Source organism: Podarcis erhardii (assembly GCF_964252035.2).
Source record: "Podarcis erhardii genome assembly, chromosome: 3".
In the NCBI taxonomy this organism is placed as follows: domain Eukaryota; kingdom Metazoa; phylum Chordata; class Lepidosauria; order Squamata; family Lacertidae; genus Podarcis; species Podarcis erhardii.
This window is the reverse complement of record NC_138507.1, coordinates 17588470-17600914: the sequence shown is the minus strand read 5'-3', so window position 1 is coordinate 17600914 and position 12445 is coordinate 17588470.

The window sequence follows — 12445 nt, the reverse complement described above, 5'->3', positions numbered from 1 at the left end:
GAAACTGCAAAATTGCAGGAGAGCTTTTTGGATAAAGAGCAAGATCGTAGACGGAAGCAAATCATTCCATTATCTGCCCCTGTAATTGTGTCAAGTGAAAAAATTGTATTAACTTTCTTAGCTATTTGGCAATGGGGAGGGCTCTTTAAAGGGCTATAGTGAGTAAAACAAAAAAAAGAAGAAGTTGTGAAATAAGAAACTTTCTGAATTGGTCTATCACTCTATATTAAAGGAGTTTAGTAAAATAGCCTTTCAATGAGTTTCCAAATTAAAATTAAATAAGTGATTTCCCCAGTGCAACAAAATAAATCAAAGCAATTGCAAGGCTATGCTGGTATTTGTAGACATTTGTTTCTACGATGGGGTTTAGAGCCTTAAATGTAAGTTATATCTCTCAAGGACTGTTGTTGGCAAGTTCTCCAGATAATATTTTCCAAACTAACCCATTGTAACAGGAGATGCCATATTTGGACACTTAGACCACCTCATGTGTTTTCATGCCCTGTATCTCGGATCAAACTGAATTTCAAACTACTGTACCTTATTTTCTTGTGGAAACATTCTAGAATGGTGTCTCTTTTGAATATGCCTATACAGTACCGTGTTTGATCACGTAATTATGCATGCTGGAGATCATTCGAGCTTCCAGATCAGATCTTAAGTCCTTTCCTTAACGGTGGTGATATTGATTATAGGGGCACTTCCCAGAAACATGACAAGCTACGAAAAGCAACAGCATAGGGCAAGAGTTTCCAGCTGCTGCTATGTAGCATCATCATACCATGTTTGCATTTCTGTTCCCACTCTAAACATTTTATCACCGCTGCCAAGGGATGCTCACAGTAACTATGCATGCCGTTAAATTAATTTTCTGATAGAGGGAGGCTTGTTAATATTCATTCACTGGATTTTTACAAAGGTCAGCATTAAAATAATGTGTCAGGATGGCTGAACAACATAATTTACAAGACGTCACATTTTCATATGAAGAAGGCAGAAGGAAGCTTTTTCAGATAAGGGCAGAAATAGATTATCAGAAAGCAGGAGAGTTGTTGTTCCCGATGACTAGAAGCCAAACTGGAAGAAAAAGAAAGGAAATCTGTGCCAGTGAAGGGAACTCACTAATTATATGGAAGAATAAGACCATTGGCTTTAATATACGCGCTGAAATGCAGGTAATGAATACAAGCTAAGAGTTGCTGGGGAGTGCTTGAATGCTGACCTGAAAAGTGATTAATCTTCTACCCTGGAAGCTTATTTTTCAGTACTGTAGTGCACATTCCTATTAAGCAGTGAAACTTTTGGACTACCCTTTGTGTCTGACCTTGTAATGTATCACTGCGGTCAAAAAAGTTCATTCACTAAAGCAGATTCTAGAGTAGGCCTTTGGTCACCTCTGCAAGGGAACACTCTCTGATTTCCAGCTCTTAGGGCAGATGTTTCAAGGCCTCATCAATGCTCTGTGCACAGAAGCCTTTCCAACTGAAATCTGACTTGCTGATCAAACCCTGCGCGTGCTGCAAGTCTAGTTGTTTTAAACAACAAAAGCTGAAATGTTTTAACCCCTTCCTTAGGATCATAGAATTGCAAGGGACCCAAGGGTCATCTAGTCCACCCCCATCCAATGCAGGAACCTCAGCCAAGGCATCCATGACAGATGGCCCCTTAACCTCTGCTGAAAAACCTTCAAGGAAGGAGAGTCCACAAGCCCGATGGTTAGAAGTGAGCCTGTGCTATGTGTATGTTCACAACAAGTGTCAGAATGTTGAGTTTTCTACCTGCATTATATCAACTGCTCAAATGAAACAACAGCAGTCGCTCGCTCTGTGCTTGTGATCCATTACAGGGCGAGTTTCTTCATTCACACCAGTGGCAGCCAATGTTATGTTTGTCAGGGAGTTCACTATTTGATCTGTGCCTGTTCAAGCTGTGACTGCTGCTATACATTGCACAGAAAGGCTGTAAAAAATAAATAAATGTGTGCATTTAAACTATCTGTGCACATGCCCTGATGGTACTTAGCTAGCATGAAATCAGAGCTTTTTTCAGCCAGAACTTGCCAGAACTCAGTTCCAGCACCTCTCAGGCGGGCGCCATTGCCGTTCTAAAAGAACGAGGGAAGTGTTCGTGGTGAGTTCCAGCACCGTTTTTTCTAGAAAAACGGCACTGCGTAAAAGAACCAACAAATTGGAAAAGTGGGGATGAACAAAACAGAACACCTACTTGCAATAAAAGGGGAGGACTAAACCACCTCCTAAAAAACAAATTCTAATGCAAGCGGAAATAATGGATTAACAGCTAAGTAATACTCAACTGAGGACAAGCCCTGAGTAAATATTGGCCTCCTAGCTACTACAATTTCAATGGGAACATTTTATAAGTGGCAGGCAGAAAATATACCGAAGAATTATCTTCAGTTTTCTGCTTCTCATTTAGATCTCTATCAAGCAACAATATAAAATTGGAAGATCTACCTTGCCACTGTTTCCCACCTTTCTAACTACATAGCAACAGACTTTTTATGTTTCAATAGAAAAGAATGAGAGTAGGTTACATGGCATGGAAAAATTTAGATGAGTACAAACAGTGTATATCTCTAAAATTGTACTAACCTACATTATTATTATTAATTTATTAAATTTGCATACCATAGAGCTCAGAGTGGTTCTCAACATAGGAATAAAAAATTAAAAAAGATAAAATGCATAATAAAAACAAGAGCAAACCAACAACCCAACACATTTAAAAGGGCATCAGATGTCAATCGGCCCAAGGCCCAGTTGAAGAGGAACAATTTCTTTTGTCACCTAAAGATGTACAGGGAAGGTGCCAGCTGAAGCTGCTTAGGGAGAGCATTCCACAAATGGGGAGCCATTACAGAAAAGTCCCATTCTCGTGCTGCCACCATCCAAATCTCTTGTGGAGGTGGAAGATGAAAAAGGGCCTCAGATGATGATTGGATCATATGGAGAGAGGTGGTCCTGGTCAAAAAGGAATATTTTGCCCAGATTTACAGAAGCTAGCTGTCCCAGTTTCTGATTTGATCCTGGAATGTTCTGCTGTTCTTTAGGACCTCCCTATTTTAAATGTTCCCTAATACTGTCATGGAGCATTACCAGCACAGAATGCAGATGCTGATGAGAAAGTCTACAATGGTGTCACAATGAAGGGCATGTCACAAGGACCTCTGCAACCTTGCAACCACCAGCACTCAACTGACACTACTCAACTGACACTACTATGTGGCTTATATGGCTTTTAATCCATGTTCAGCCCCAACACATTTTAAAAAGGCGTAGGGTGTCAATCAGATCGACGAAAGGTCTGGTTAAAAAGGAACGTTTTTGCCTGGTGCCTAAATGTGTATAATGAAGGTGCCAGGCGAACTTCCCTGGGGAGAGCATTCCACAGACGGGGAGCCACTGCAGAGAAGGCCTGTTAAAATGTGAGAAATGGGACTCACAGTTACTCTCCTGATCTACATCCCTAAACTGGTTTGGGCATTCACGACTCAAAGCTCAAGACGGATTCACTTTCCAAGGCATATCATTATGGGTATCCTGTGAAGAGAGTGCTAGAATACTGTAGCCAGAATAGCACCCTCTGGATATTATAAGACAATTATCATCTCATTGAAAGAGGTGGGTTTGCTTAGTGTGGAGAAGGGATGTTTAAAAGAGAAACATCAAATACCACATACTAATATTACTATAGAGGAAACATCAGCATGCTTAAGGGGTTTGTACTTTGGCTGTCCTTTGAAAGATGGGCCCTGGGAAGCAGGAAGGGGAGGAAGACAATGCAAGATATTACCCTCTCCAGAGGACATGCTTAATGCTCCCATGGCGAGTTATCAAGTGACTCTTGTGTCACTAGCCCAAAAAGAACGCCCTTTTACAAGGTGTGATATCTTATTAGTTTTCTTTTTCTTAAAGTGTAAGGAGAACCTACAGTCACTTCCCTTCACTGTTACAAATCAGTGGGTGGAGTCGTAAAGATGCCCAGAAGGGCTGGCTGAAGCATTTAAATTATTCCTGATCTAAATCTTTTAAATGTTCCCTAAGACTGCCATGGAGCATTACCAGCACAGAATGCAGATGCTGATGAAAAAGTCTACTTACATCTCCATCCACTTTCTCTCTCACTCCCTGACTGATCAAACCAAAGGAGATGGCTATGCCTCTAGAGCCCTAGTGACCAAGGAGCCAGCAGAGGGAGGTGTCACAATGAAGGGCGTGTCACAAGGACCTCCGCAACCTAGCAACCACCAGCACTCAACTGACACTACTCTCAACTGACACTACTAAGTTTCCTTATATGGCTTTTAATCCATGTTTAGCTTTTTACAAGTATGTAAAATGAAATTTATCCCTTTACATTCAAGCTTCCGTTGTTCCTGCACCTACTGAGCATTAGCTACCTAATCTACCTCTCTGCCTCTTTGGTCCTATATTGATGAACAGTGGAAAACCAGAAATCACCCTGTGTGTATTTATTAATTTTATTACCCCTCTTCACTAGCAGGTCCCAGGTCAAGTTACAGCCATCTAAATTATAATTATTGTTGTTAGTAATTCAATTAGTATACCCCCCCATACCCACAGGTTTCAGGGAAGTTCACAGGATAAGATCACAGTATAAAAATACAAAATACACAATAACAACAAAAATAAAAACAACCCAATAACAGGTCCCCGAACACATTTTAAAAGGGCATTGGATGTCAATAATATTGACCAAAGACCTGGTTAAAAAGGAACGTATTTGCCTGGCGCCTAAAGGTGTACAATGAAGGTGCCAGGTGAACTTCCCTGGGGAGAGCATTCCACAGACGGGGAGCCACTGCAGAGAAGGCCTGTTCTCATGTTGCCACCCTCCGGACCACTCAAGGAGGAGGTGCATGAAGAAGGGCTTTGGAAGATGATCTCAGGGTCTAGTTCATATAGGAAGAGGTGGTCCTTGAGGTATTGTGGTCCTGAGCTGTTCAAGGCTTTATAGGTCAAAACCAGCACTTTGAATTGGGCCCAGAAACTAATTGGCAAGCCAGAGCAGTTGGGCCAGGATCAGTGTAATATGCTCAAACCACCTTGCCTTAGTGAGCAACTTGGCTGCCAAATTCTGCACCAGCTGAAGTGTCCAAACTATCTTAAGAGGCAGCCCAACATGTAACACGTTGCAGTAATCTAACCCAGTCGTTACCATTTTGTTTTAAATTTTACTGCTTAGCTAAAATGTAGGGAACTGTTTCTCTAAACAGTGGAGGAGGTGGAACAGGGGTGAAACTTTTGGCCATAACCATTTTTAATGAAGATGATCCACAACAGAATTCTGTATGCTCCTTCCCGCTTTCGTGTCAAACTGCTTGCCAAGAGAAAAGGACGGAGGATCGTGCTGAGCGCCGTTCAATATGAAAGCTGATTTTCCCCCTACAATGGGTGGCTTGTATTTTGGCAGGAACTTTTGTGCACGTGCACACAGCTTCTGGCAAGTTGTGTGCTGAAAAGAAAACCCACAAACATCCAGCACAGCGATGCTTTGTTCATTACATGACACTAATCTGCCGAGATATATTTTTCGTGGTTGCTAAAGTCAGATTGCTATTTGATAACATGTTTGTTACTGAGTATAAAATGAAAAAGGCAGTCTTAAATGATTACTTGGGTTTCAAGATATCACAAATTTTAAGGGATGCTATATTTTATAAATTTTATAGGGACACGGGTGGCGCTGTGGGTTAAACCACAGAGCCTAGGACTTGCCGATCAGAAGGTCGGCGGTTCGAATCCCCGCGACAGGGTGCGCTCCCGTTGCTTAGTCCCTGCTCCTGCCAACCTTGCAGTTCGAAAGCACCTCAAAGTGCAAGTAGATAAATAGGTACCGCTCTGGCGGGAAGGTAAACGGCATTTCCGTGTGCTGCTCTGGTTCACCAGAAGCGGCTTAGTCATGCTGCCACATGACCCGGAAGCTGTACGCCAGCTCCCTTGGCCAATAAAGCGAGATGAGCGCAACAACCCCAGAGTCGGCCATGACTGGACCTAATGGTCAGGGGTCGCTTTACCTTATATCTGGAAGGGGAAATCTTCATTCTGTAAAAATGCAGGCCAACAGACAGTTGTAAATTGACCTGAAATCTACATGGGTGGTGTTTCATAAATTATTATAAACACAGGTAATAGCCAGGTTTTTGCCTGAGATCAGAAATGCATTCAGGATGAAAAGAATGGAAAAGAAATTCATCCATCTTATTTAAGCCTTGTATTCCCATTGATGAATTGGTTATATATTGTTAGCTACAATCCATCAGAGAGCTCCGAGCCCTTTAAATCCACATTGACTTCAGTGAGATTTAAGAGCGCAAAATTGTGGATTGGATCATGATCTCTGGTTTGTTTCCATTGTTATCTTGCCCTGATGTCAGAACAGTAACATACAACATGTTGAGTGGCAAGATGTATCTCCGATCAAACAAGAAAATAAAACAGAATAGTTTTTCTATTTAAAAAAGCGGCTCATGCATTCAATTTCCTTTATCTTCCTGGCACTGATAGAGTTTGACTCATCAAAGCTTTTCATTTGGGGATATGTTGAATTTTAAAAAAACCCTTGACATTCACATTTACTTCTGCAAAACAAACTTCAAGTTTGCTCTCAACATAAGCACAAACCCATTAGCAGGTAGTGTTTAGTTGTGACTTTCTACATCCTGATGCCTTTGTATTGGTGAACAAAGCCAACTCTTTCATGAATAGATCATTTTTCTCTCTATGCCACCACATTTAAAAAAGGAAAACCTGAAGTAGCATTCTCTTGGTGGCAGCTATATTATATGCATCCATTCTTAGATTCAGGGCATGGCTGGCAAGTCCCCAGGAGAATACACTTCCGCATGTGAGACAACAAGATCAGTTCTGTACTTAACCTTGCATCCCAAATTAAGGATGCTGGAGAATTCAGGTAGCAAAGGAAGAGGAAATTACTTCAGTTCACATGGTTCTCGGTGGTCAGGAATGGAAATCCCTGAAATGAGTATGATGCGATCCATCTTTGGTAAGTTTGTGACCTGGTCCAGACTGCTATCTTATCAGCTTAAGGCTATTGGTTAAGAGGTTTATTTAAGGCAGGAAAAAACTACATAATGACCGCTCCCCGCATAAAACGGGGGGCGACCTTTGGGTGGACACGTGCAGCCCCTGGATCTGGAGCGGCTCCATCAGCATAGGCTTGGCTTTGCCTTCCCTCAGGTGGGATACCTGGAGGTCTCCACCTACCCCAGTCAGTTGTCCAATCCCACCTGGGGGAAGCATTGCCAAGGAGATCAGGCCAGGTAGGGGAGGGATTACCTGCCTACACAATAGAGGGAGGATCTTACCTGGGAATCCTCACTTGGCTCCATTTGAAATTTAATAAAGTTGTGGCCAATTTAATCCCATAGCATGTTGTCTTGAGTCGTTATTCCACATGACCGGGGGGGGGGGCGCTCGGGATCTGGGGACTCCGCCTGTCTCCGCAATGCAAATTCCTAACTAATCTTGATTCCTGCCTGCGTACTGCACATACTGTTCCTGAAAGATTTACACAGATCTTTTTATTCACACATATTTTTTCCCCTGTGTCAACGTTAAGCAGGAGATATTCTGTAGTTCTTCATAGTCAGAATTTTTGAACTGAACCTCCAGGAGCTCTCTTTATTGAAATTGTATAGAAAGGAAATCCTAAAGGGGATTTCTGCAGTGAAAATGAAATTGGCTTCATGATGCAAATATTTAAAAAGATGTAAAGGCAGTCCATTTTGTTTGTGTTGCTGAGCTCCGGAGCTATGCCAACATGAACACTGTGCCTGCTCACATGCACCAGAACGGTTAACAGGCACTGAGAAGCATAAAATATCGCCATGCAATCCTATCACCTAGTTCTTGTTCAGGAGCTTATAAATTGACTATAAGGTTTAAAAATCAGCATGTCTTGGTTTAGGATTAGCAAAGTAGACATGCATTTAAAATGAGGCCAACACAAAAATGCTTATTGAGATGCATTTTTGCTTCTGTAAAAGTGAAGAGAGTTATTTCGCCAAGCATGTATATAATTATTATAATGCACTTGCCACAATTTTACTAAATCATAATTAATGACTGTCCTGGTGCCTTCATTATTTACCTTTAGGTGCCAGACAAAAACATTCCTCTTCAACCAGGCCTTTGGCTGACTAACATCCTATATCCTTTTAAATTTGTTTGTGGGTGTGGGTGAAGGGGGTTACTGGTTTGTTTTGCTTTTATTATGTATTTTTATCTTGTACATTTATGTTATGAACTGTCCTGAGATGTATGGATGAAGGGTGGTGTACAAATTTACTAAATAATAATAAACAACACCAGGAAGCTTCTTAAAAGCCAAGTTGTTCATGGTAGAACTTCTTGGATGAGGTGTGTAATGCACCTTTTAAAAGTTCTCTGCTTTTCTGTTCAGAAGCAATCAGTGATAAGCTTTATTCTCTTATCTACTATACTAGGTTTTTGGCCAGTGGAATTTCGGTGAAATAAATGAGAATTTGTCGGTATATGGAGAGAATCACAATACAGCTGCTCACCACCTGAGTGATACAAGCAGGAGAAGACCATATTGTTGTGAGTTGCCGGGGGCGGGTGACGGAAGGGTTTAGGCTGTATGATCCCTTTTAATTTCTTTGGGAGGATCCTTTTGGAGGATCCCATTGAAAGATTTGAAGAGCTGGTTTAACAATCCAGAAGCAAATCAATAAGGCTTTTCCAGCTAGGTATTTTTTATCAGTGCAGATCGGTAATTGTAAGCTTGTAGTGCTAGCCTTTAAAGCAAAAGCGTGGTAATTGCATATTAGAAACATAATTAATCTGTTTGAATGAAGTTTAAGTGAGGAAAGGAGGATAATCGTGTTTTCTCATTGACCCATAACCAGTAGTACTGTGAAAATAGCATTCCTTGATACACAGAATGCCAGACACTAAGGTAAAATAGCTATACCTCATGCAGTTCGGTGCATGTTGTGTATGATACATTATATCAGTGTTCAGGGTACAGCTGTGTGTCTGTCTTCCTGCCCCAGAGCAAGGCTCCATTGCCCTATTTCCTGCACCATTAAGGCCATATTCTACTACATGCCTTCATAGCTGTCAAGCGTCCCTTATTTGGCGGGACAGTCCCTTATCCCAGCGCCGTGTCCCGCTGCTGTCCCTTATTGATGATGTCCCTTAAATTTCCTGGGTTCCAAAGGAAGCAGCTCCTCTCCCTCCCTCCTTGCCGGCCAGGGAGGAGGGAGGCTCCAACTGTGTTGTTTGGCTGTGTTGCTCACCCAGTAAGGAGTCTAAGAATGACTCGGGTGTAGAGCTTGCATGCCTTGTGCTGATCAAATCGGCTGTGTTGCCTGGGGACTTGCCTTTGCTCAGTGCTTCCCAGCGGAGAGGTGATGGTGGTTTTCCTTGAGGCTTGAGGCTTCGTTTGGCTGCTGGCTGGGCTTTCTTTCCTTTGGCTCGGAGGGGCTCAGAAGGTGAACATACCTGTGCTTGGAAAATCCCTTATTTTGGCTGCTGATCCCTTATTTTCGAGGCTGCTGGTCCCTTATTTTCAAATCTGTAAGTTGGCAGCTATGCATGCCTTGGAAGTGGAACTATGTTCCTCAAAGGTCCAACTAGGCTGCAATACCAGCTGCCCTATCTGACTTGGAACTCAGTCAGCTGTCAGTCCTTAGGACCAATCCAGCCTCATCCTTTTAAACAACTTGTCTTGCTAGGACAAGATCCTGCACTGCCCTCTCTGCTGCTGCTGCTATAACTGTCCCCCTTGATAATTTGAAATTCAGTGAAAGCAATAACAAATTGAATAGTTAAAACCATACAGCACCTTGTCTTCACACACGCTGCTGCCTCTATCACTCCTGCCAGATGACCACCAATATTTCCATCTCGGAATACATAGCACTGGTTCGAAATGGATGCTTACATAAAACAACGTTCACATTAAGGGGAGAAAGGTAGCTGAAAAACAGTAGCTCAGGGAGGAGCAGCTACAAAGGACTACGATGGTGGAAATAGCCAAGGAAAGTGGGCATCTCTGAGTAATAATAATAATAATAATAATAATAATAATAATTTATTTGTACCCCGCCCATCTGGCTGGGTTTCCCCAGCCACTCTGGGCGGCTTCCAACAAAGATGAAAGATACACTAAAATGTCACATATTAAAAACTTCCCTGAACATGGCTGCCTTCAGATGTCTTCTGAATGTCAGGTAGATGTTTATCGCTTTGACATCTGATGGGATGGTGTTCCACAGGGCGGGCGCCACTACCGAGAAGGCCCTCTGCCTGGTTCCCTGTAACTTGGCCTCTCGCAGTGAGGGAACCGTCAGAAGGCCCTCGGAGCTGGACCTCAGTGTCCGGGCAGAACGATGGGGGAGGAGACACTCCTTCAGATATACTGGACCGAGGCCGTTTAGGGCTTTAAAGGTCAGCACCAACACTTTGAATTGTGCTCGGAAACGTACTGGGAGCCAATGTAGGTCTTTCAAGACCGGTGTTATATGGTCTTGGCGGCCACTCCCAGTCACCAGTCTAGCTGCCGCATTCTGGATTAGTCATAGTTTCCGGGTCACCTTCAAAGGTAGCCCCACGTAGAGCGCATTGCAGTAGTCCAAGTGGGAGATAACCAGAGCATGTACCACTCTGGCGAGACAGTCTGCAGGCAGATAGGGTTTCAGCCTACGTACCAGATGGAGCTGGTAAACAGATGCCCTGGATACAGATTTGACCTGTGCCTCCATGGACAGCTGTGAGTCCAAAATGACTCCCAGGCTGCACACCTGGTCCTTCAGGGGCACAGTTACCCCATTCAGGACCAGGGAATCCTCCACACCTGCCCGCCTCCTGTCCCCCAAAAACAGTACTTCTGTCTTGTCAGGATTCAACCTCAATCTGTTAGCCGCCATCCTCCAACCGCTTCCAGACACTCACACAGGACCTTCACCGCCTTCACTGGTTCTGATTTAAAAGAGAGGTAGAGCTGGCTATCATCCGCATACTGATGAACATCCAGCCCAAACCTCCTGATGATCTCTCCCAGTGGCTGCATGTAAATGTTGAAAAGCATGGGGGAGAGGACAAAACCCTGAGGCACCCCACAAGTGAGAGCCCAGGGGTCTGAACACTCATCCCCCACCACCACTTTCTGAACATGGCCCAGGAGGAAGGAGCGGAACCACTGTATGACAGTGCCCCCAGCTCCCAGCCCCTCAAGACGGTCCAGAAGGATGTTATGGTCGATGGTATCAAACACCACTGAGAGATCCAGCAGAACTAGGAAACAGCTAGTCAAAGTTTGGGAGAGCCCCTTCCAACTTTAGGGTTCAGGCCAGAAAGCCAGTTGACCAGCCTACCGATTAAAGCCTGAAGCCCAATGTGATGTCTTCAAGAATTTGCTTGACTACAATTCCCATCAATCCTGGAAAATTGGCCATGCTGAGAGGGAGTTGTAGCCTACAATACTAGATGGGCACCATGTTGGGAACCCCTGCTTTAGCCTTACTCATATGTGTGGTGTGACTTAAAATGAAAGACTACGACCAGAGAGGGTAAGTTCTCTACCTAGCTGTGAATTTCACTGAAGAACTTTTGGTTAACTGACCAATTCTTAGGCTAGCATACATCACAGGATTGTTTTGAGAATTAAGGGGATTGTCTGTACACAGTTGTGAGCTCCTTGGAAGAAGAGAAGAATACAACTGTAAGAAATTTATTTAGATTATTATACCTCCCTGGGCTAATTTGAAGGAGGATAAAAGTTGAAAATATTCAACTCATGAATAATGTTATAAGCTGGGCCTCTTGAATAATGTTATGTATGAATCAAACGATGTTAAATATGTTCCCCAAAGGTGGAGGACTACGTTTTAGCTATGGGATATAATGAAAATTACAAATTAACAGTAGATGAGAAAGCAAGTGTTTGGGGGGAAAATGCATAAAGGATAGAGAGCAAATACTAGCCTCCATTGGAATTACAGATGCTTTGAACAAACAACTTGTCACGTTAGAAGATCAAAAATATATCAAGCCACTAGAAAAGCAATTTCACAGCGTAATGAACAACAAATGCATTGAGGGTGAAGATGTTTAATTAAATGGCAAAACTCTCCAGTTCATCCCTACTAATCTTGCCCAAAGCCTGAGTAATCAACCTTTATGTAAAACATGAAGAAGTGCAGGCCAGCTCCCCCTGAACTCAAGGAGACACTCCATTGACTACATTGTCCTTTGGTTTACATCCCAAGTGGCATTTGGTAGAGGTCTTGAAACTGCTTTTGTCTCACTGTTCCTGCATTATTCACAATCCACAAAGCTATTTACTCATACATATTTTAATTTGCCTAACCAAGTGGAACTGAACTGTGAAGTTAGATTATTCAAAGCCGAGAGTG